At 52.5% G+C, this 25,210-nt stretch overlaps 2 long non-coding RNA genes across 4 annotated transcripts; both read left to right on the forward strand.

Annotated features, from left to right (window-relative positions):
* Positions 1-10,749: 10,749 nt before the first annotated feature.
* Positions 10,750-11,068, forward strand: LOC308046518. The gene is made up of 3 exons (XR_013922903.1): positions 10,750-10,810; positions 10,888-10,939; positions 11,031-11,068. It is a non-coding gene; the product is annotated as an uncharacterized lncRNA (long non-coding RNA).
* Positions 11,069-17,433: 6,365 nt separating this feature from the next.
* On the forward strand, positions 17,434-24,872 carry LOC308046668. Of its 3 annotated transcripts, XR_013922913.1 has the most exons (6): positions 17,434-18,708; positions 20,176-20,782; positions 21,181-21,366; positions 21,929-22,095; positions 22,395-22,515; positions 22,931-24,872. It is a non-coding gene; the product is annotated as an uncharacterized lncRNA (long non-coding RNA). The 3 variants fall into 3 exon arrangements; XR_013922911.1 differs by having other exon boundaries at positions 21,181-22,095; XR_013922912.1 differs by having other exon boundaries at positions 21,181-22,095; positions 23,061-24,872.
* The last annotated feature ends 338 nt before the right edge of the window (positions 24,873-25,210 follow it).

The following is a 25,210-nucleotide window of genomic DNA, read 5'->3' on the forward strand; positions in this document are numbered from 1 at the left end:
AGCTGAGAAAATATAGTTGACAACAACTAGTTTGATGTCAATTTCTGGAAAATACTGAAATACATAAACCTGTTAGCATCTACAAGATGATTAGCAGCTAGCATGGAGTTGCCAAGAAGTCAGTCAACCCCATCTTATTGTATTTCCTTGACAGATCAGTACATCAGAGGACAAGTAAAAATCAGCAGCTATCATACACACTGACTTTAATTTGCAACAAGATCCCACACGGTATCTTCATAAGTACACTTTTGAAACACTGATTATAGAAGATTTCTATTAGTTAACTGCATTAACTTGTTGTAAAAAACCACGTGCTGCATTCTTTCAGTGGATCACTGTCAAACTGGAACAGCATAGTGACTGAAGCACCACTAAAAGCTGCCTTGGATCTTTGATGTTTGTTAAATACGCTCTTTCTGCTGTTAGTAAGACTTCAGCTGAAGTACTGTGCTAGTCCTGGGCTAACTGCAGCTGGATAATGTCCAGAATACAGAAAATGGAAATATAAAAAAAAGTTAGAAGGATCACTTTGAATCAGTCTAAAACAGGCAACTGCAGAGATATGATTATGACTTTTTAAAAAGGTGAAGAGTGATTATGGAAAGAGGAGGCCAGCTGACTAAAGATGCTGAAGTGAAGCATAAAGTAAAAATGTTGGCAGTGAAGAAAAGTACTCAGCTAGACCCTCTGGGTGTGTTGTAAAAATGTTAATATTTTTTTCCAGCAAGCCCCACAGCAGCCTTTCCTGAGCATCTGGTGTAGGGAAAATCTATTCTACCATCAGTCACTGGAGTACTCGCTCCCCGAAAGAAGGAATTTACATAGGTGGCCTGAAAATAATAATGTATTTTTCTTGTGCAAAGAAAAGCTGCCTCCTTTTCAGAATACATTATTTTTTTTCCTGGTACCTTAGAGTGATTAGTTTCACACGCTAATTGTGAGTTGTGTAAATAGTGTGCTAAACATTTCCTTTCCTCATTTAAGATCCACTAGTTCTTACATTGTGGGTTAAAAAGTACCCATGCTTCTGCTTCACTTTATTTTTCGGTGCTTTGTATTCCTCTATAATATCATGTCTTACGATACGATTTTGTAATACTCCAAATTTTAAAATGTCAGACCTTTCAGTCTCTTTGCATGCTGATATCTTAGTTTGAATATGTTATGCATTTCTGAAACTAATTCAATTTATTCTGTATACTTTTTGGTATAAAGCAAAAAGAACCAAACATGGTGCAGCAGGGAGAATGCCATCAACAAAATAGTGACAATGACTTTTTGTATTTCCTGATCTGTTATTTATTAACGCAATTTTTGTTTGCTTTTTTGTTTGTTAGATAAACATCTGCTTAGCTCATCCCACGAGACTGCATTTGTTCATCCTGTGCAAAGGAACAGTGTCATAAAGAGATACAAAATAACAGGACCCTGGAAAATATCTTTATCTGTGTAGATGGATAAAAATGGGCAGATTGGAAATGTTGCAAAGAGAAGCTTCAGAACAATCTGATGAGTGGAATCCTTAAGAAGAAAGAATAGGACTGGAATGTATGAAATGAACTTGCAAGGGTCTTGTAAATAGCATGCTCAGTGAGCTGATAACCACAAGGAAAATGCTGCAACAGATGTAAAGGCAAGCAGAATCAATAATTTGAGATGGAAGAGAATATTATTATTAGAAAGAAACCAACAAGCGTGGAAGACTGAGAAGCAGAATTAAGGAGACTGGGTATTGTGATGGAGCACAGTGGGAAGTGGATAGCAATACGAAAAATTAATACGTCTGAGACAAAAGAGAATAGAGAAATTAAAGATGGAAGGTTAGGCAGAAGTACAGCTAAGGGGAAGAGGAAAACCACACCTTCTGGTATTTTTTTCATGGAAGAAGTATTCCCCTACAAGAGGAAAAAATGTGACAGAAATGAAGGAAACAAGAGCTGAGCCAAAGATGGAGAAAACTCAACCGGAATGATGGTCAGGTATTTATTAAAGTGCAAGAAGAGTAGAACTGAGGAAGGGGGGAGAATGAAGTTTGAGGAAATACCATTAAGTGACAGGAGGAGGTATTGGGGGCATCTCTAGCCTGGGGACGATTGGCAGGGCTAGAGTAAGAGAGAGAGAAAAGATCTGGGACAAAGGAAATGAAGTTTTAAGAGAATCAAAGACCGAATCAAGCAAGCAAGAGAAGTGATGACATGGTGAGTAAAAAAGTACATCATCAGCATATATATAAATACTGTATTTCAATTCCTGTACTGAGATCCAACATGCTCTCTAAAATAGAATTAGTAAGACCTAGCATAAGAAATCTCACGTGCCTCTAGCTTTTTTATGCTTTCCAGTCGCATCTGCTGGCCTAATAAGTGACTGTTTCACCCTGCGAATCTTGTTTGTTGTGTGACCTTGGACCATTACTGCTACAGCAGCAGTGCCGCTAGGATGGCATTGGTATTTTGGCAATGCTGAATTTGTCCTAAGAATTTAAAACAGTACTTCATCTGGAACTAAGTTCTTGCATCTCTGTCCACAAATCCTTTGACTCATAGCTAGACGTTTTCTCCTTTTAGCAGGAAATCATGTAGCACTATACACTGTGGCTGTGCATAACTAGGATGTTGTAGGTAATGTTCCACAACTTGTCAGCTCCTTTGGCAGCTGACTGATGAGAGCTGGACTTGAGGTCCAGCTCTAATGGTCGGAAGAGTAGGAAACTGACGGGAACAAGGGACACGGGTCGGGGGACAAGGGACAGGGGACAAGGGACAAGTGTCAGGGGCTGCTGAGGAAGCAGCAAGATGTCTTCCCTTTTCTTTTTTCTTTTTCTTTTGTGCTGGAGTGCACGAACGTCCCAACAGTCGTCAGAGCGGCAGGCAGGACGCACCGCTGCGGGAGAAGGGGCCGCCTGTCCCGGGTGCGGGGGTTACCGCCCCGTCACTCCGGCAGTCCCTCTTCTCCTTTGCGCTCCCAGCAGCTCTGCCGTGCGTCCCTTTCCTTATTCTGTTTTCTCACGGCAGAGGCAGACAGGCGCTTAGAAGGACTGCAGGTAGATAGTTAGGAGTTCACTGTCTATTCCGTAGTGGATGACTGTGTCTGACGCTGTCTCTGAAAGAATTCTTCGGAATCTGTGAGTGCCAAGGAGCAGGTCCTGCCCACAGTATACTGTGCTACAAACACCGTATCATGGTTTTGAGAGGCTTTTTCTCCCCAGTCACTGGTGTAGCATTACCCTAAAACAGCCAGATCTGTTCTGCAGAATCTAGCGCTGTACACAGGTGCTGCCTCTGTAGTTCATCTTTACTCACAGCCACACACCTTTTCTCAGTTTCAAATCAGAATGAAGAAATTTCTGGCCACCAATATGGCATCTTTGCTTTGAGGCCGTCCTGTCCTTGTTTGGAGTTCCTCCAGCAGTAAAGCATCCAGTCAGCTGGGAATGTATGACTGTTAGTAAAACAGAGCATATAATTCATTCATTTCCCAAATGACTTAATCTAGGAGTCTGACTGGCGTCAAGAGAGCAAACAAGATTTGGGGAGAGACTGGCGAGCAAGAAACACAACCATCAAATCAAGGGGCTTTCTCAGGATTACTTCCAAGGCACTAGATCAGCCTGTATTTGCATTTTAGAGAGTTAAGCGAGTCTCACTGCAGATTTAAAGAAGCCTTAAAACATGAAAGAAGCTGCCTTGTTTGTTTCTTTTTATAGAGGAGGCAAATGAAACTTCTCTAGCTGTGTGAGAGGGCAGGTGCTTTCCACTGTGAGAGGATGGTAGCTGCTGTCATTTGTAAGCTGAAGTGGTTCAACAGTATGAACTTATTGTTTTGGACAGGATTTACCTTTGAAAATCTGAAGCCACTTTTAATTCTTTCAAGGGGAAGGGACGTAGGTGTAACATGTTCTTATTTGCAAACATTATGGCTTTGATATTGTCCATTTTGTGTCCCTGGAAACATAATAATTTAGTAGCAAGGACATCCATAACACCATCAGCTTCCCGTGAACACTTTAAAAAAATAATTCTTTTGAAGTAGTATCTGTAGTGAACAGTGATATGCCAAGTCTGACCCAGCACATACTGTCAGCCCTTTGTCCTATTTAATAACGTCTTTTATGACAGAAATATTGGAATAATATTTCCCTTTGGAAATTGTTTCAAGCAAATAAACTCCTAATAAATGATGCTGTGGCAATTTATCCTTTGTGTTTAGCAGAATAACCATTGGCATGACTCAGTGGCTACATAGGGAAAGAACGGGTCACTATTACAAAATATCCGACAATTTTTAAACTACCGCTGTTGGTATTAACAATACCAACCCTGAGTATTGCAAATGATTCTGCAATTGATTCTGGCTTTTTTCTTCCCATTCAGTTTAAAATAACCAGTAGTATTCTGAGAAGCCATGAAATCTGCAGGTCTTTTTAAACTGCAGTTATTGTTTTACATCTGAAAACTGTTTTCTAAGCCTTGACATATCCAGGTAAACAGAAATGTACATTTTACTGGCCCTGCTTCTGTTTGGGTTGCTCATATTAGCACAGTTGTGCATGTGTCACTGTACAAAAACGCAAAAATGTTTAGGACATTTCCTAACTTGTTGTAACAGTTATTTCTTCTTTCTGAACTGTGAAATAAGAAGTTATTGGTGTAATAGCAGAAACTGGAAGTGTGTCAAGTCTCTTCCTTTGGGCAAAAGGGTGAAAAAAGTGTTGCCTCAAAAAGGCAAGCTATTTCAAGCTTGCTGTGTCCTCACTTCTCTTAATAGCTCACTCTCCTTTACATGCTTCTGTAACCACACTCTGTCAGGTTTTATTTAAATTTTTAAATAATCAGTTGGGAGCAGCTGCTGATGTAAAATGAATACAGCAAAGGTAAATGTGAGACTGTGTAGAAGGAGAAGGTGATTTTATTTTAAACAAAACTGAGTTAAGTTGCTCATGCTCATTCTCCTATGGATTTCGTTCAGTCACTCTTTCATACTTGTTTTCCATACTCATATTTTTACGAAGATGAAGATGGGCATGTCTGGCTAGCCCACCCAGCACTGTTTGTGGTGAAACAGGGGACAAAGTGTGCCAGATTTGAAATCATCATCATGGTTCCTGAGTTGTTTTTGCAGGGTGACCATTTGGCTCATTTTGGAGGTACCGTTTGTACCCTTCAGGGACCCAGGTCTGTGAGTCATTAAGCAGTGTTGTTGATTGACTGCCTGTCTTCTGGTCTCCTCTGAGCAGGCTGTCTTTAGTTGTGGGCTGTCCTTTGTTATCCCGGTCTGTGTGTTTCAGGACTCTGACCGTGCTGTCAGGTCACACCATTCTTTTTTATTTTTTATTTTTTTTGTAAAATCTTCCTGTCATTTCTTCTGGTGCTTTCATATAAATCTTTCTGCATGTATTTTATTCATTTCAACCTTAACTTCAACCTTCAGGTGACCCAAATGAGCTAGACAAGGGACGTATAGCGTCTCAAACAGGTGACAAGCTATAGCGAAGATCCTGGGCTAAGTACTGTACTTATCACACTGAAATTATATTCGAAGGGACTCTCGCGCTGGCCATTCTGACAGAATAGCGTTCCTTACCAATGGAAGTCCGTCGGTGTAAACTAACTTGTTAAGGCATGAAGGGTACTTTTTTTTTTTTTGTGACCATGTAGTCATCAAACTCAATCTTATGAACACATCTGGACAGAGGACAGCGAGGTGAACCCGCTGGAATGACTTTAAGTATATCAGTGCTGTTTCTGATAGTAATACTTCATTGAGCATTACCTAATAATAACGACAGTGCTATACAAGCTTTTGTAAGGGGAGTTCCTCAATTTAGGTGCTACTAGCTTTGTGTCAGAGGGTTGACATTGTTCTTTCACCTACAGAACTGGTTTTGGTCGAACAATGGCCTACGGTTCCTGGAAGCTCATTAAATGTTACTCATCTTGTAGGTAAAGATTGAGAAAACTAGGAGTCGAGCATGTTTATATGAGGTTTTGAGAAAGAAGAGTGAATAGTATAATAATACTGAACCTGAATAAAACAAATGTTTTATGGAAGATGTTGCAGGTGAGTATAAGCTTATGCTCCTACCTGTCTAACAACCAAAGTTTAACTGTTCTATTTAATGTTTCCAAAATTTTAACCCTGTAGTGCATGATGGTGAGTGACGTATTAGGACCTTTCCTTTGAGGGAAGCAAAACAGAAAAAAACCCACCACCACAGTGCGTACATTTCCCAGCATCTCAGATGAAATGAAGCAAAGTTTATTTGTTTTAGAGATGGAGCCAATGACAAGTGCTAAAAGGTAACAGGCAGAGTTATCTCTGAATGGGTTTAGCAGACGGCTGACATCTTCCTACAGAAGGAAGCATCCCAGCCTGGTTAACTAAGGTAACTATTGATAACAATTGTTCATTATTTCTGGCTCCCACTTGCACCCTGTTGCTATTGTTAACTGCATCTTGCTTAGCTTTGCTTCAGGTGGTTCTGCTTGTTATCTTATGTGAATATGTTAAAACAGATGCCGTGCTAAGTTTTCAGATTGTCATGGCTGAAGTTGAAGACACCAGACAAATATACACGAACTGAAGTAATAAAATCAAACAGATCGACTTGCAAGCTACCTCCATCTCCAAAGAAGATATTCTAAGTTTCTCCTGGTGATTAGGAGAATAGCTTACCAATTTGTACTGCAAAGTCCATATATGTTAACACAAAGTATGATACAGACACATGTGTTTGTGTGTGATCTTTTAAAAGCTACAAGGCACCAAGTTTTATTTTCCGAGGTAGATGGTTGTCAAGTGACCGAGGCTACGGAAGAGGAAGTGGGAGAACTATCTAAATTATAAAGTTGAGAGATCAATTTCAGTAAGGCTCAATTAGTGTTAACCCAAAAATTATAGTTGGGGAAAGGGGAAGACAGGTAGAAGAAAGATTAAAACTTTATGTGTAATAAAAATCTTCCCAACTCCAATTTAAAGAAGCTTTAGGAGAAGTTAATGTTTTGCAGCAGTGCAAGGTGACTTTGCCGGTATTAGCAGACCACAATGAAAACAACTGGAAAGGACTGGAATGGAGCTGTAACAAGAACAGTGTTGCTGCTTTCGCTAAATTTAAATAAGCAGTTGTAAAAAACTCCCACCTTAAACTTCCTGGGACAAGGAAAGCCTTTCGCAACAAGGAAACACATTCACTGCTACCATGAGAGTGGCAACAAAGCTCAGAACCAAATAGAGTCAAAACGTTAGTGGTTTTTTTTTTTTTGAAAAAAAGAGGAAAAAAGGAATCTCTAAATAGTGGCTGTTTATAAATGGAGGTATTAAAAAGTTCCCAGGCAGTAATGATTTCCAACAGAACAGTAAAAGATATTTAGATGTAAAATAAAATTAGAAAACAGTGAGTTATGACAGTCTGAATTTAAGCACAGCTTTTCTAGGGTTGTGCAAAAACATGACCGGTATTAATTACCTCTGAGTTAAAATAAAAAGACAGCAAACTCGATGTGGTTAACAACAGTTAATTTTAATTTTTCAGTGTGCTATTCAGTTTGGCCTCTCCCTCCAAGGGCGTGGTCTGAGAAAGCCACACCCCCAACTCCACCCCGTCCAAGCTCCGCCCCTGCCAGTCTGTGCCCTCCCCGAGGCGCGTGTCCCTTACAGACCCCTCCCCTTTCATCGCGCCCACCCCCCAGCAGCATGATGCATCGAAGCCCCGCCCACAGCTCCACCCCCAAACTCAGCCCCTGCTAACCCACGCCCCCTCAGAGCACGTGCTGTACAGAGCCCACCCTTATCTCGGCTCCACCCCTCCCTTCCTAAGCTACGCCCCCCTCGGGCGTGTCACTCTCCCGACCCCAAGAGGCTCCTCCTATGGGGGCGTGACACACGGAGGCTCCACCCCCTGCCCCTTCCTCAGGTGGGCCTCCCAATGGGCGTGTCCTCCCAGTCCCCGCCCCTCAGCACTGACCCCACCCCCGTGGGTGGGGCCACACTCAGCTGCGCGCGGGGCGCCCCCCCCTTCAATAGGTGACCCCCAAAGTAACTCCATGGCAGCCCTATGGCAGCCCCACAGGTACCGCTATAGCAGCGCTGTTCCTGCCCCGTAAGAGCTCCAGACTCGCCTCTGAAGAGCCCCTACAGCAGCCACTTAAGTGCCCCACAGGTTATCACCACAGCCGCCCCATCCCGCCCCACGGCCGCCGCTGCGGGACCCCTGGAGCCCCCGGCCCCACAGCGAGCGGTCTCGCGCCCCCGGTGCCGGTGAAGCCACGTCCTGGCCGCGACCGGAGCAGCCGCCGCTTTCCGCCCCCCACATCCCCCGATCGCTGCTGCTGCCGCGGCCGGAGCAGCCGCCGCTTTCCGCCCCCCACATCCCCCGATCGCCGCTGCTGCCGCGGCCGGAGCAGCCGCCGCTTTCTGCCCCCCCCACATCCCCCGATCGCCGCTGCTGCCGCGGCCGGAGCAGCCGCCGCTTTCCGCCCCCCCCACATCCCCCGATCGCTGCTGCTGCCGCGGCCGGAGCAGCCGCCGCTTTCCGCCCCCCCCACATCCCCCGATCGCTGCTGCTGCCACGGCCGCAGCAGCCGCCGCTTTCCGCCCCCCCTACATCCCCCGATCGCTGCTGCTGCCGCGGCCGCAGGAGCCGCCGCTTTCCGCCCCCCCCACATCCCCCGATCGCCGCTGCTGCCGCGGCCGCAGCAGCCGCCGCTTTCCGCCCCCCCCACATCCCCCGATCGCTGCTGCTGCCGCAGCCGGAGGAGCCGCCGGTTTTCGTACCCTATGGGAGGTAGACCTGGGGGCCCTATGGGAGGGTCAGGGTCAGGTTAGGGTTAGGTTTAGGGTTACGGTTAGGGTTAGGGGTAGGATTCGGGTTGTTTTAGGGTTAGACTTAGCATTACAATTAGGCCTAGGTTAGGGTTAGGTTGAGGGTTAGGGTTATGGTTAAACTTGTTAGGGTTAGGGTCAGGGTTAGGGTCAGGGTTATGGTCAGGGTTTGGTTAGGGTTAGGATTACAGATAGGGTTAGGATTAGAGTTGGTTTAGCGTTAGACTTAGCGTTACGATTAGGCTTAGGTTACGGCTATGGTGAGGTTTAGGCTTATGGTTAGCATATATTAGGGTTATGGTCAGCGTTAGAGTCAGGATCAGGGTCAGGGCCAGGGTTAGGGTTAGGGTTAGAGTTAGGGTTCGGGTTAGGGTTAGGTTTAGGATTAGGGTTAGGGGTAGGATTCGGGTTGTTTTAAGATTAGACTTAGCATTAGGATGAGGCCTAGGTTAGGGTTAGGTTGTGGTTTAGGGTTATGGTTAAACTTAAGTTTGGGTTAGCGTCAGGGTCAGGGTTTGGTTAGGGTTAGAGTTAGGTTTGGGATTACAGTTAGGGTTAGGATTATACTCGGTTTAGCGTTAGACTTAGTGTTAGGGTTAGGCTTAGGTTACTGCAACGGTGAGGTTTAGGCTTATGGCCACTGCCCACCCCACCCTCCTCCCAAGCTCTCCCCAACGTGCCTTCCCGGAGGTCTGTGCCCCAACCAGGCCCCACCCCCTTTCCAAGCACCCCTACCCTCCCAGCTGGGCTCCTCCCCCTTGACCCACACTTCCACCCCCATTGGTGGGCTCCCTGCAGGGGGTGTGGCCTACAGACCTACAACTCCTTCCCCTCCCCTGCTGAGCCATGTACCCGACAGCATGACAGGGGCAGACAAAGCTCAGGAAAGACCAACAGAGCCAGGCAGGGACCGAGAGAGCTTGAGAAAGTCCGACAGGTCTCGACACTGCCTGACAAAGCCCAACAGGGCCCGAGAGAGTTTGACGGATCCTCATAGAGCCTGACAAAGCTTGACAGAACCCAACAGGACCCGTCAGGACCTGACAAATCCTGTCAGTTCCTGATAGAGCCTCAATGTGTATGACAGAGTCCTGGGGGCCTCAACAGAGCCTGAGAAATCTTGACGGGCTCAGCAGAGCCCAACAGGTCTCAACAGAGCCCTACAGAGCCCATCGAAGCCTGATAGAGCCTGACAGACCCCAAGAGGTCTTGACAGGGCTTCACAAAAACCAACAGTGTCTGACAGAGCCCAACAGGAGTGCAGGTGCTGTCATTTCCAGTGAGGGTCCAGGTGATTTGATAAGGGATGGGGCCTGGGGTGATTGATCCCTCCCCTTTCCCAGGGGATTGTGGGAAGGAGTGGGCGGGTCTCAGGGTATTTGAGCCCCAGCCCCTGGACAGGAGTTGATGCTGCTCCTGTGCTGCTTGGGTGCTGGTTCTCTGCTGCTCCTTCAGCAGTCGGCAGCTTTTGGGCTGTTTAAGCTATGTGGGCAGTTGTGTTTGGAGAAGTGGAGATGCCTGTTTGACGCAGGACCTTCAGGAGCAGCAAAGTTTCAATACCAGCTGTAGTCGAAAGTATATTTGTAACTAGGTTTCATTTATTGAATTAATTCCAGGTTCTTTGCGTTTTCCTGAAATTCCTGAGTGCAATGAAGATGAGGTGTTAATTTATGGTTTGTATAGGGGTGTAACAAGTTGCTGATATAATCTCTCCTCCTAGGACTGATGCTTTGGTTATCTAGCAGGGGTTAAAATGAGCATCTCATATCTAGAAGTAGAGTTCTAGCATTTCAGAAGGAAGCAGCAGGACCATAAGGCAGAGTGTCTTTCAGGCTGCTCTGCCCAGAGGTGTGCATTCAGGGATGGGTGGAATGCCCAAGCTGTTGATGAGCTGCTGGGTGACTTGCTGAATAACTTGATTTCAGATGCAGAGGAACAACTGGGCATGAAAGAGTGATGGTGGAGGTGAACCGCGTGCCGTAAGCAGGTGGGTCGGTGCGTGGCGCCAGAGGGAAGCTGTGCCGTGTAGCTCTAGCTAAGTTTGGTCGTTTCTCTGTTTCCCAGGTGTGAAGCAGAGAGGAAAGTTGGGTATCGGCAGCGCAGCTCCTCGGGCAAGGTGAGCACGGAGCGCTGGGCTGAAGCGGCAGCTGGTTTCAGGTCCTGTGTTGCTGGTGCAGGTCTGAGCGTCCTTTGGTTACGTTTTACAGGCAGTAGCTGAAGGTCTTTGTGGTCAAAAGCAAGGGCGCCCAGGTGGGTGAGCGGCCCAGGTAAGGGAGGGCGAGATGGGACCGTCTGCGGGCAGGCTGTGTTTTCGAGCAGCGTCTGAGCATGTGCCTCTGGTTTTGCAGGTGCCGCAGACAAGCTCGGAGGGGCGAAGGCGCACGCCGGCCGGCAGCCGAGAAGGTGAGGCGACGGTGGGTGTTGAGGAGCCCAGTATTGCCCGGTGATTGGGTTCAGCGTTTCCTTCTCGCTTTGCAGGCTTTTTGTGGGCCCTTTGGACTGGGAGGAGCATTTGCGGTGAGCCGGGCTAGGGGCGAGGAGGAGCGTGGGGCCGGGGACTCGTTCCAGGCGCTACAGGTCTTTTGCTTCTCACCGTCTTAGGTGTCACGAGCAATGGGGGTCTGTGACGGCGCGGGCGGCGGCCCCGTCTACCCCGCGCCGGGGGCGGCCCCGTCTACCCCGCGCCGGGGGCGGCCCCGTCTACCCCGCGCCGGGGGCGGCCCCGTCTACCCCGCGCCGGGGGCGGCCCCGTCTACCCCGCGCCGGGGGCGGCCCCGTCTACCCCGCGCCGGGGGCGGCCCCGTCTACCCCGCGCCGGGGGCGGCCCCGTCTACCCCGCGCCGGGGGCGGCCCCGTCTACCCCGCGCCGGGGGCGGCCCCGTCTACCCCGCGCCGGGGGCGGCCCCGTCTACCCCGCGCCGGGGGCGGCCCCGTCTACCCCGCGCCGGGGGCGGCCCCGTCTACCCCGCGCCGGGGGCGGCCCCGTCTACCCCGCGCCGGGGGCGGCCCCGTCTACCCCGCGCCGGGGGCGGCCCCGTCTACCCCGCGCCGGGGGCGGCCCCGTCTACCCCGCGCCGGGGGCGGCCCCGTCTACCCCGATGTGTGGTCAGCGAGAAACTAAACGGTTATAAGTAACCTCATGAAATGAAGTAAAGAACGCGGCTTAGCCGTGGTTTTTGACTATGCACTGGAACGGCAATAACTACAGCAGAAGCTGCCGCGGCTTTAACGCGCAAGGGGCTTGTGAGGGCAGTATGTGGTGGGTAGGCTTTAGTATTATGCGTGGAGCGGTGCTGTAAGCGTTGCTAGTTATTGCCTTTGTTCCAAGATGAGCCGCGTCGTTCTGCGTGACGCGTAACGGGAGGACGGCGTAGGAGCGTCATTCTGAAAAAGAGCCCGTTGGGGGGTATTTTAGCTGGCAGGAAAGAGACTGGGGAACCGCCCGCTGATAATGCGAGTAGAGCAGCCTCGATGAGATGTGATGAGCAGAGGCCGTTGTATAAAGTGGACAAGGAAGGAAAGGCTGCGGGCAAAGCGCGGCGCTGCAGCCGGCCGCCCCAGGGCGGTGCCGCGGCGCGCCTCAGTGCTGCCGCCCTGTGGCGCAACTCGGGTACTGCAGCGCACGGCCAGTGGGAAGAGCCGCTGTTTGACCCGCAGGGTTCGCAGTCAGGTCTCTGCGTGTCAGTGTCCGTCCCCGCGACGGGGGCCAGGTCCCCATTTGTGTGAAAACGACATCCCTCCCTCGATGGCTCCTTAGAAGGGTTAATCCCAATCCTGTTTTTTTTTTTGGCAGCGGCGGATCTGTGACCTCGCGGGAAGCCTGGGCTGCTGCGCAGAGCTCGTGGGGAGCGGGAGCTGCGGAGGCGGGGCCTCGACGAGCCAGAGCTGCGGCAGACGGACGGGGCGCGCTGCCCGGGGGCCGCGTCAGGCGGAGCCGAAGTGACCCGCGGCGGCAACGAGCGGGAGCCGCTCGGAGCTGGAGCGGCCGTTGGCCGGGCTGTCCGCGGCGAGGTGAGCGCGGGGAGCCCGGCCTCTCTCTCCCTCGGGGGATCAAACCCGCGCCCGTCCATGCCCTTCCCGGGGGCAGCGGCGAGGCGGGGTCCCCCGGCTCTCCCGGGGTGGCCCCGCTGCGAGGGGGCACGGGCGAGGCGGCAGCGCCTCCTCGGTGCCGGGGGGCAGAGGGGAGAGAGACCTGCCGGCCGGAGCTGCGGGGTGCCCGGCCCCTCAGGCAGGGTGCTCCCGGTCTCTTGGCCGCAGGCTAGGGGCGGCAGACGGGTTCAGGCGCTTTGGCCTGCTTTTTTGGCAGCGTCGCCTTCTGGGTGCCGTGAAGAAAATCCCGCGCGGTTGATTCCGCTCGCTGCTCAGGAGATTGCGCGTCTGGGGCCGTGGACCGAGGAAGAACGTTTGCGAGTTGGAGGACGCTACAAGATATTCCCCGTGGAAGCCGGAGAAGAGGCAAATTGGCTGCCAGTGGAGTTGTGTTCCGTGCAGTCTCCAGTTTAGGGCGTTCAGTTTGTCCTTCCAGAAAAGGAGCAGTCATTGGTAGGACTGGGAGAGGCTTTTAAGTGCGTGATCAGAATTGAAGCCAGATTGCACTCGACGTTGCTGCTGTGGGTCTTGGCTTTCACTGGTTTCCCCAGGGCTGCCTAGTGTGTGGGAGCGCGGAGTGGGCGTTTTCTCTTCCCCAGGGAGAGGCTGTGCTTCAAGAAGAATTTGTTTCCTCAGGGAAGTGCAAGTCCGTGTGCGTAAGACAGCCAAAAACCCCAGCCTGGTCAGATTCTGCGTGTGCGTCTGTCAGACGGCTGCTTGCCGTTGCCGAGTTCCCAGCTGTGCAGTTGTACTGGCGAAGGGCAATGCAAGACGGAAGGGTTTTTTGTGGTGCGGAAAGCCAGAGGAGCGCGGTTTCTTGTTCCCTTTGAGACGCGGCTGCTGGAAGCCGCACGGCGAGCAGGGGGGGGAGGTGAGGATGCAGAGCGGGCCAATCAGATGGCTCGGGAGGGCTGGAGGGGCGGGGCGCTGATAGGCGGGGAGAATGGCAGTTGATGGTCGTAGGCAGCCAATCAGGATGGCGGGAGGGCGGGCGTTGAGGTGTCCGTCGTGCGCATGCCCAAATTGCGCAGTCCTCAGTCAGGTCCGACGCTGAGGCGGGCACCTGGGCGCGGCCCGCGGGAAGGCGCATCCAATAGGAGGACGGCGCGGTGGGCTGGAAAGCAGCCAATCAGAGCGCGCCGATTCAATCCGGTTTGAACAGCTGCCTGCCTGGCTAAGGCGTCCGCGGTGTCTCGGGGCGGGTAGCGGGAGTTAACGGGGAAACGGGGGTCGGGGCGAGGGAGGGGAGGCTGTGGAACGCTCATTTTGGCCTCTCCGTCCCTTTTGCCTCTCTCCCCCTCTCTCTCGGTCACCTTGTCTTGCTCCCTGTAGCTGTCTTTCTCTGATAAGCTGGCCTGCTCTTTGCCCTCCTTTTTTTGTGGAATCACAGGCTCATTCTGCTTGGAGAAGACACGTGCAATTTTAAATTTGGGTTTGACCTCTAGGGTTTTTTTCCCCCATTAGTGTAAATCGATGGCACGTTGTCCTGTGGCTCAATCCCCGTTCTGTTCCGTGGAGTCTTCAATTTAGGATGTTCAGGTAAGAAAGGTTGTCCTTCCAAAAAAGGAGCAGTCATCGGTAGGACTGAGAGAGGCTTTTAAGTGCACGATCAGAATTGAAGCCAGATTGCACTCGACGTTGCTGCTGTGTGGGTCTTGGCCGTTTTTCGCTTTGAGAGGCGGCTGCTGGCGCGGGAGGGCTGGAGGGGTGGGAGGGCGGAGCGCTGGTTGGCTGCTAGGCACGTCAGTCGGCACTCTGTCCGCCTATCAGATTGCCAGAGGGGCGGGCGTTGAAGTGTCCGTACTGCGCATGCGCCAAAGAGCGAGCGCTGATAGGCGGCGAGAGAGGTGATTGACGTGTCCTAGGCAGCCAACCGGGACGCGGCAGGGGGCGGGTGCTGCGGGCTCCCTCCTGCGCATGCTCAAAGCGCGAGCGCTGATAGGCGGCGAGAGAGGTGATTGACGTGTCCTAGGCAGCCAACCGGGACGCGGCAAGGGGCGGGTGCTGCGGGCTCCCTCCTGCGCATGCTCAAAGCGCGAGCGCTGATAGGCGGCGAGAGAGGTGATTGACGTGTCCTAGGCAGCCAACCGGGACGCGGCAAGGGGCGGGTGCTGCGGTCTCCCTCTTGCGCATGCTCAAGCCACGGGCGCCTCGCGGCGTTGGCGGGGCGGCGGTAACCGGGAGCGAACGGGACCGGGGCGGCTGCGGAGCGCTCGCTGCGGCCGGCGGCCGGGCATCTGGAGGCAGGCGGCTCCGGGCCGCCCTTCGTGAGGCTCCCCGGAGGCGGCAGAAGGGCAGAGGGGAAGGAGGCGACAGCCGGGGACCTCCCGCCGCGGGGGTCTCCGGGGCGCGGCGGGTGTCGGTGCCCGCGGAGCCCGGCGGGACGGCGGGAGAGCGCGAGGGGAGCGGAGCGGAGCGGCGAAAGAGGCGGCAGGTGAGTGCGGCCGCGGCGGGGGTGACCGGGGTGCCATTCCGCTTCCCCCCCCCGCCGAGCTGGCGAAGCTGGTGGGAGGCGTGTGTGTGACCCTGCGGGCAGGTGCGCTGAAGGCTGGCGGTCTGGAGCCATGTCTCCCTCCGGCGCAGCGCCCGTGCCCGGTCCGGCGGTCCCTCTGGGAGCGGCGCAGCCCCCGTCAGTCGGGGGGACGTTGAAAAGCAGAGCTAAGGCGCGGTTGCAGGCTCGGTGGCGTGGCGAGCGGGGCGCCGCTTCGGCGGGAGCTCGGGGCGCGGCGCGGCGGATTCTGTGTCCCGGTGGCGCGGCTGTCGCGCCGCGGCTGTCTGTGCGCTTTTTTGTGTCGTGGCGTTTGTTTTTTGGGTTGTTTTTTGGGGATTCCCGCGCCACGCGGCACGAGCGCTCGGCCGGGGCTGCCGCGGCGGGTCTCAGTGTCGCCGTCCTGTGGGCAAAGCGCGGTACTGCAGCCGGCCGCCCCAATGCGGTGCCGCGGCGCGCCTCAGTGCTGCCGCCCTGTGGCGAAACCCGGGTACTGCAGCGGACGGCCAGGGGGCAGAGACGCCGTTTGACCCGAAGCGCTCAGAAGTGCCAGGTAAGTGCCAGATAAGAAACACAAGCAGTCCGAGGTGCCCGATAAGAAACAAACGTCAGAACCGGTAGGAGCTGCGGCTTCACAGCTCTTTCAGCGTTGATCGTATGACGCTGATTTTGATGCTAGTCATTCTTACTTGCATTATGCTACAGTGTTCTGTTTGGTGCTGCTCTTGCGTAACAAATTAGTTTATATCTATAGTAAAAAATAATGTGTGCTACTTAATCCGCCTGGTAGTAATGTAATGATAAAACTGTTAAAGTGGAAAGAAATGAAATTATTTAGGCGTGAGCAATAACTAAATTTAATTTCAGCTATTACTTGGTGAGCTAGGCAGCGGTTATTCCCAATCTGAATCCTAGTTTAAAAAGCACATTGTTTGGAATTCCTTTTAAATGATAAAGGCGGAAAACTAATGTGGAGTCATTGGTAGCTACATTTGAACAACCTGTACACCCACAGTACTGCCCCACAGCACCATATAGCTCCTGTACTCTGCCCCATACATCCACAGCAGTGCCCCACAGCACCCCATAGTGACTCTGTTCTTCCCCATAGACACACAGTGCTGTCCCACAGCACCTCGTATCTTGTTCACTCTGCCCTATAGACCCACAGTGTAACCCCACAGCACCCCACAGTTCCTCTGCCCTACAGATCAACCGCACAGGGCTTCACGAAAACCAACAGTGTCTGGCAGAGCCCGACAGGAGTGCAGGTGCTGTCACTTCAAGTGAGATTCCAGGTGATTTGATCGGGGTGGTGGGTGGGCCTGGGTTGATTGATCCCTCCCCTTCCCAGGGGATTGTAGGAAGGGGTGGGCGGGGCTCAGGGTATTTGAGCCCCAGTCCCCGGGGAGGGAGCTCATTCAGCTCCAGGACCGCTTGGGTGCTGGTTCTCTGCTGCTCTTTCGGCAGTCGGCAGCTTTTGAGCTGTTTAAGCTACGTGGGCAGACGTCTTAGGAGAAGCGGAGGTGTCCATTTGAGGCAAGAGCTTCGGGCGCGGCAAAGGTTCAGTAGCAGCTGTAGTAGAAAGGTTGTTTGTCGTTATGTTTCATTGGCTGATTCAGTTCCGGGTGCTTTGCATTTTCCAGTAATTCCTGACTATGATGAAGATGGAGTGTTGTGTTTTGGTTTGCATTGCTGTATTAATAGCTGTTAATATAATGTCCTCTCCTAGAAGAGTGTTTTGTTTCCAGGACCTTTGCAGTGTGCAGCGGCCCCCGGTAAATCATTCAAACGTACCTCCCGGAGCTCAGCCAAGGCGAGCAATGACTCGTAGACTGCTACCGATAAATATTATTCGGGTGCCTAATCGTAAGCATGTCCTTGCTTTCCTTATTGTAGGTGATGATGGAGAAAGTGAGAGCTGCAGGAAGATCCCCGTTAGCCCACGTCGCGTTTTCCTCTGTTGAAGATGGATCTGGTCCCTTGTCCCTCTAAAAGTTAAGTGGAGGCACGAGGGCTGGAAAGGGGCTGGGAACTGCAGGGAGGGTTTAAAGTTCTCAGGCAGAAAAGGGCAGTCCAGGAGCAGTCCCCTTTGGGCAGATAAACGGGGTCAGGGAACTTTACAGCGCCACGCCAGCGTGCGCCGGGCAGGGCAGCTCCAGCCCGCGTCTGTTGTCGCGTAGTTCGGGAAGCGCGCCTCGCGCCTGTCAGACGATCCTGGGCTATCGTTGCGCTCCAGGGGCACGAAAGCCATTTCAAGCGCCATCCCGGGGTCTGGCAAGCCGGTGCCGATCGGGGTAGCACCAATCGGGTGCTGGTTTTCTTGTATCGACAGCCGAAAGGGTGCACGGTTCTTGCATCTTGAACGTTTCCGGTCAGTTGTGTTTTATGGTGTAGTTCTGGGCTGCGACAGCAGCTCTGCTCTCTACCCATCCAGTCTAAGGGACTGGCACTTCTTCCCAGCATCTTGAAGGTTTTACGTCTTGCAGCAGCTTCTCTGTGCGTTTACGCCAGAGCTGCCGTCTCATAAGGGGCCCTCACCAAGGAGGAGCAGTAGATGTGGTGCCCCCCCCTGCGAGGTAGACCTGGGGGCCCCCCTCCCCCCCCCCGCGAGGTAGACCTGGGGGCCCCCCCGGGAGAGTTAATCCTCAGAAGGGTTAATCCCAATCCTCGTTTTTTTTGGCAAGCTGGCCCTCGGCACGTCTCTGGTGGCCCCTGCGCAAGGAGCAGGCTCAGGCAGGGGTGAGCTACGGTGCTAACGGCCGCTGCTGCTTCTTTCCCGCTCCCAGAGGCCACGCTGAGGATGTGGCCGTTCGCTGCCCCCCCGGGGATGCCGTGGGCTGCGCCCGCCTTGGGCTGGCGAGGCTCGTCTCGCAGCGCAGAGGGCAAAGGGACGGGGGAGCGCGTCCCGTCCGTGGACGGGTGCTGGCGCGGCTGGAGCCGGAGAGGTTGGGGAGAGGTCAAGAGGAAGAAACGCGGGGCCGTGGGCCCGACGTCTGCTTCCTGCGGCGGGCAAGAGAGAGAGCCCCTCTCTGCGGAGGGCGAAGGGTCCCTCTGCGTGGCGTGCGGCAGGCCAGGCCGGCAACGCGCGCGGCAGGGTCCGTGCGCGTATCCTGGAGCGGGACGGCTGCGTGGCGAGCGAGCCGGCGAGGCTGCGTGTCCCCGAAGCCTCGTCTCGTGGGAGCCCTGACACCCCACCGTGTTCTCCTAGGCTGAGGACGGCCGAGCGCCCCGAGGGAGGAGAGGAGGAGACAGGAGCGTCTGAGCTGTTAGAAGCCTCCTGGCAGCCACGGAAAGCGAGAGCCGCTGTGAGTCCCTGGCCCTCGGGGCCTCGTCCCCGGCTTGTGTGTCCTGGTGCCTCCCTGCCCCTCAGTCTCCTTTTTCCCCACGCTTTCTCTGGCCCGTTGTCGCCCCCGCTGCTCTGCCGCCCCCGCTGCTCTCTTCCTCTCTGCGTCTGTACGTGCTGCTCTGTCCCCCGACCTTCCTGTCTTTCTCTTTCCTTCCTCCCTCCCTCCCTCCGCCTTGTCTCTCTGTGCCTTTCTCGTGCTCCGCGTTGCTGGCTTTCTTCATTCTGTACGGCGCTGTTCCCGTCCTCGTTCCTGTTCTGAGCCTTCGTGCTGCCCCCCGCCCCGTTTTTCTCTTGTTTTGTTGTTTTTTCCCTGCCCTCCGTCTCTCCGCGGGGCTCCTCGTTCCTCTCTTTCCTCCTCCAGCCCCCTGTGCTCCCCGCTGTCTCTCTGGCTCTGCCATCGGTTTTGCCTGTTGCTCTCCCTCTTGCTTCCCGTTGATAGGAGGAGCAAAAGTCTTTTAGAAAGCCCTCGGCATGAGGTAGCAAGACTAGGCCTAACGTAACAGAAACCTAACGGAGCAAAACTAGCTCTGTAGGGACTGGAGGTGGGGCAAAGCGGGATGTCCTTGGCTCGCAGGCTGGGAAGAGGGAACGTTCCACTGACTGGAGAAGGAGCTACTGGAGTAGCAGCACCAAATGGCAGTGGGCGTGCTCAAGAGATGAGGTCGAGAAGCCGACACCGGGGCGGGGGGGCACCGGGGACCACTGGAGACCCTTGATGGACACTCTGGCGTACCGACGATGGACTGCCAGCGGAGGGTGGCGTTATGGAAAGCGCTTCTGTTTAAGGCATTAACTAAGCGCTAGCAGCAAATGAACGTGCAATAGGTGTATGTCATAAATACCAAGGAGCGTGAGTCACGTGCACGCTCGATGACAGGGGTGATCCTCTGAGCATGCGGCGCGCTGTATTGAAATTGCCTGCCGTTTAACGCTTTCAGAGCAGCGTTAAAGAGTCTTTTTTGCCGCCTTTTTGGTATCTCCCCGCGTCCCGTGGCTTCTCGCTGCGTCCCCATGTCCCGCTCCCCGCCCGTGGCCGCGTTCCTCTCTGTCCCGTTGGCCGTGCCGGGCTTTTTTGCCCCGTCTCCGCCCCGCCGCGCCGATTTGTTTCTTCCTCTGCCCTGTTCCTCGGTGCTCTTCCGGCCTCTTTTCCTCTGTCCCCCCCGCTGCTCTGTTCTCTGCCTTGTTTTTTCAGATGCCTGTCCCTGCTTTCTCTTCTCGCCTTTGCAGAGAAGCTGCCGGGGGGCAGAGCCGCTGTTTGACCCGCGGGGTTCGCAGTCAGGTCTCTGCGTGTCAGTGTCCGTCCCCCCGACGGGGGTCAGGTCCCCGTTTGTGTGCAAACAACATCCCTCCCTCGGTGCCTCCTTAGAACGTTTAATGGTGTAAATATTGCTACTGCTAACGTTGTCGGTGCGGCTTCTTTCCTCAGCGGATCCGTCTTGCGGTCGGTGGCCCACGAGTGCTTGGCAACAGCAGAAGCGGCTTGAAGGGACCGGCCGCTGGAGGATGCCGAAGGCTCCTGGGTCGCTGACGGCAGCGGCTTTGCGTAAAGCCAGGGGTACGCGAAGCCGGGCGTGCGGTGACGGCTGCCCAGCGGGTAATGGAAGCGAAACCTTTACCTGCAGGGACTTCTGCCCAGAAAGCTGAAGAAATTGCTCTCACGCGAGCTTTAGAATTACGCGAAGAGAAGAAGATTAATATTTGCACTGATCCTGAGCAGGTTTTTCGAATGGTGCGTGCCCTTGAAGCCATTTGAAAAGAATCAAGTTTATTCACAGCACAAGGAAGGCGGATTGAACATGATGCTCCAGTTGCTGGAAGCTGTGCTGTTGCTAGAAAAGCCGCCGCCACGCGTTGCAAAGGGCCTCAGAAGGGAAACACTGATCAGGAAACTGTAACAAAGAGGCTAAGAAATGAATAGGAGATTTCTAGCCGAATTAGAATTAGGGTCCAAAGAAGCTGTCACCGGCGACGGGAGGGCAGCGGTGCCTCGCGGCGTGAGGAGCTGATGCGCTCTGTCGAGATTAGGCGAAAAGGTAAGAGTGAATTTATAAACTCTTTGCGAACGAGTGACCCGGCAATGTGAAACGTGTCTAGAAAACCACCTTAGTACTGGATACAGGGTACAGACAAGAGCAACTGGACGAGGGAAATGTAGCAGGGCAACTCTGGCCAATAGAGTTCTCCAAAGTGCCTGGAAAAGGGGGGGTATCGATGTTGGCCGGCACGAACAGGTCGCTTCTCAGGCTGGCCAGCAGCATTGCCGTGCCGGGGGGCAGCTGCCGGGCTGTGGGCCCGGGGCTGCGGCTGTTTGGGGCGCTGCCCCCCCTTTGTTTTCCTAGGGGAGCCCCCCCCGTTTTGGGGGGTGGTGGTACGTGCATGTGTAAGTGACGCGATGTTCCCAGCCGCTTTGTTCTCTGCCTTGTTTTTTCAGACGCCTGTCCCTGTTTTCTCACTTTTGAAGAGAAGCTGCCAAGTTAACGTATGCTGCGCTGAAGTTATAGAAGATGTAGCCCTCCTTAACCGGTTGACGTGCGGGAAAGACTTTCTGACCGCCTGCACAGCGAGGGGACGTTTTTCGCCTTTCAGATCCTTCTGCACGACAAGAGGGAGACGGAAGGTTAAGTAACACGTTGTTTAGAAGCTGAGAGCTTAGTTTGTATTTAACTAAGAATTCACAGATGTGTGGTCAGCGAGAAACTAAACGGTTATAAGTAACCTCATGAAATGAAGTAAAGAACGCGGCTTAGCCTTGGTTTTTGACTATGCACTGGAACGGCAATAACTACAGCAGAAGCTGCCGCGGCTTTAACGCGCAAGGGGCTTGTGAGGGCAGTATGTGGTGGGTAGGCTTTAGTATTATGCGTGGAGTGCTGCTGTAAGCGTTGCTAGTTATTGCCTGTCTTTGTTCCAAGATGAGCCGCGTCGTTCTGCGTGACGCGTAACGGGAGGACGGCGTAGGAGCGTCATTCTGAAAAAGAGCCCGTTGGGGGGTATTTTAGCTGGCAGGAAAGAGATTGGGGAACCGCCCGCTGATAATGCGAGTAGAGCAGCCTTGATGAGATGTGATGAGCAGAGGCCGTTGTATAAAGTGGACAAGGAAGGAAAGGCTGTGGGCAAAGCGCGGCGCTGCAGCCGGCCGCCCCAGTGCAGAACTCTGCTGTGGAATTTCTGTGTTTCAGAGGGGGAGCTGTGACCGCCCCATGCTCAGCAGAGCCCCCAGCCCAGGTCGGGGGAGCAGGACTCGCGGCACCGTCCTCCGTCCCCAGCGTGCCGGGGGGCGGCTGCCGGCCTGTGGGACGTGGCTGCGGCTGTTCGTGGCGCTGCCCTCCCGTTTTTGGGGGCTCTGGTATGTACGTAGGTAAATGGCATTTTAAAGTAATGAGCTGCCAGCTGGGGCTGTTTTCCTTTTCTACCTTTTTTTTTTGGAGTGAATAAATGGGGGGACTCGGGTCGTGACCATGATGTTACTGGAGGAGCAGGCCAGTGAGAGATGGGGGCTTACAGCCCCAAAATGCCTGAAGATTCATGGGCGGGGTGTTCAGTGGTACTGTGGGGAGGAAAAATTACTCCCCATCCCCTGCAGGGTAAACAGAACAATCCCACATCAAAGCCGTCCTAGAGAAATACTCGCTGTTTGTCATTCAGGTTCTAGAACCGCCCAATGTCCTGTTAAAGGTTGTGGTGGTGCGGGTCAGGGATCCCCAGGCTGTGCCAGGACCACAGGACGGCTGCTGGTGGAACCAAAGTCAAGGACAACTTCTCAGAGGTAAGAACCTTTCGATTTCTTCCCCTCAGGACACATCCCTTTGCCTCTGGACCCCTCACAAGCTTACTCGCCCCCCTGGTTCCCTCAGAAACCCATTTCCTTCCAGTTCCTCTGCGATTACCCTGCCTGCCTTTGGGTCCCTGCAGGCTCTTTGGTGGCATCACGGTGCCTGTTTGACCTTTGCCCCATTAAATTCCTTTCTTTTCTCTCTTCCCCTCAAAACGTGCCCATTTGCTCTTGACACATCCCAGAGGCCTCATTTTTCCCTCTTGTCTCCTCTCAGGACCCCCCATCTGTTGGCCTCTGTCGAGGGTTTAGATTGCGGGGTGACAGTAACACCCTGGCAGACGTATTGTTAACCCCCTCTCCCCCCCACTTCCCCCTTTTGCCCCTCCCTCTCCCCTTTCCCACTCAGGACAGGCGATCCGGACGGAAAGAAGGACAGAGAGAAGAGAGTTGGAAAAATTAACAATGTTTTACTAATGCTACTAATAAGAATAGAGAAAATCATACAAAATATACAAAACCAATCTTGAATGTCTCAGCACCTGCAGAGCCGGCACCTGAAGTCCTGGACTGGACTCTGCAGACAACCGGAGCTGGATTCAGTCTCTCACTAGGCCTCAGTTCGCAGGGATGACTAGCAAGGTCCTCTCCGAATGTCGCCATAAGCAGAAGGGACGAAAAGGGGCCAAGAGGACAAGATCCTCGTGATCTCCCACTTTTATATGAAGTATTCACGTGAATGGGATGTTATACACCGTTGGTCAGTTTCTTGGTCACCTATTTCTTGTTGCCCCTCTTGCAAGATGTGAATCTGCCCTTAGCAACAAGTTAGCATTCCATTGCTCTGTTTACCAAAACAGGTATCTGGTTCTCCAGGAAAATGCAGCTAATGTGAAGCTTTAGCTGACAGGCAAATTCACTAAAAGAGAAACTTGTTTTTTAATAAAACCAGGACAGCCCCCCACTGTGATCCTCTCAGAACTCCTCTGATTCCCATCTGCTCCTCTCAGGACAGCTGAGCTTGTCTTTTGGGGCCCCTGAGAGCCCCCATTTACCTTCTTTGACCTACCTTTGTTGTCATTCCCAGCCGATCCTGGTGTTTTCCGTCCTTCGGGACTTACTTATTACTGTTGTGAGAGTCAGAGAGAAAATGAAATGAGGAGTCTCTGTGACTTATAACTGTCATTGTTGATCTACAGTATTTTAGAGACGGATTCTTGCAGGATTTATTGCTGCCTTGTCCTTCGCTCCTCCCCAGAACGTAGCGCTGGTGCGAGTTCCCCAGTACACGTGTGTGTGTCCAGCCGGGTATGTCTGCGGGTGAGCGCGTCAGGGTGGGCAGACGGCTGGATGGACGCGCAACTCAGAGACAGTGTTGCTGCACAGCTGCTAAGGACAGCGCGTGTCCCGTGCAGAATAACGTCCTTTGCGCTCCGTGTGCGTGTTCCTCCTTTGAAATGAAGTTGCGCTGCCCGGTGTTTCACGTTGCGTGCGGTACCTGCTGGGCTGAGTCTCCTCCCCGCGCTCCGGTCGGTTCCATGCGCTGCCGCAGCCTCGGCAGCACCATGGGGTTCGTTGGACGCGTTGCTGGCGGAGCCGGCACCGACAGTCTCTGGACACGTCGAGGCGCTGCGGTGGGTTTTCCTGGAAATTCCAGGGTCCTTGTGTTTTATTATTGTAACTGCTTACTTACTGTAAGACATTTAGAATTAAAACTTAAATAAGAGTAACCAGAAGAGTCTTTGGGAGTAAATAATGCCTCTCATCTACTCTAGCTGTTACTCAAAACTCTGCAGACAATAATTATCCCCAATTTATATGGTAAGATTTAAAAGAGTGGAATATAAATACTGGAGCACTAATTGGAAGTAATACCTGTAGAGAAGAAACCTCTAGTTTATATCTATAATAAAAAATAATGTGTGTTAGTTAATCTGCCTGGTAGTAATGTAATGATAAAAATGTTAAAGTGGAAAGAAATGAAATTATTTAGGTGTGAGCAATAACTAAATTTAATTTCAGCTATTACTTGGTGAACTAGGCAGCGGTTATTCCCAATCTGAATCCTAGTTTAAAAAGCACATTGTTTGGAATTCCTTTTAAATGATAAAGGCAGAAAACTAATGTGGAGTCAGTGGTAGCTACATTTGAACAACTGTTATGAAATAAACTGCAGGCACGAATGACTGCATAGGAAACAAAGTAAGGAAGCTTTAGATGTTAAACAGCATTAGAAAGTAATTGGGAGTGTTTAGTATTTAAATTATAACAGAGACATGAGATTGGAGGCAACAAAGCTCAGAACCAAATGGAGTAAAAATGTTACTTTAAAAAAAAAAAAAAAGTTAAAAGGAACCACTAAATAGTGGCTGTTTATAAATAGAGGCATTAAAGAGTTCCCAGGCAGTAATGATTCCCAACAGAACAGTAAAAGATATTTTAATGTAAAATAAAATTAGAAAACAGTCTGAATTTAAGCACAGCTTTTTTGGGGTTGTGCAAAAACATGACCGGTATTAATTACCTCTGAGTTAAAATAAAAAGACAGCAAACTCGATGTGGTTAACAACAGCTAATTTTAATTTTTCAGTGTGCTATCCAGTCTGGCCTCTCCCTCCCAGGGCGTGGCCTGAGAAAGCCACACCCCCAACTCCACCCTGTCCCAGCTCCGCCCCTGCCAGTCTGTGCC

Source organism: Nesoenas mayeri, assembly GCF_963082525.1.
Source record: "Nesoenas mayeri genome assembly, chromosome: 16".
Lineage (NCBI taxonomy): Eukaryota > Metazoa > Chordata > Aves > Columbiformes > Columbidae > Nesoenas > Nesoenas mayeri.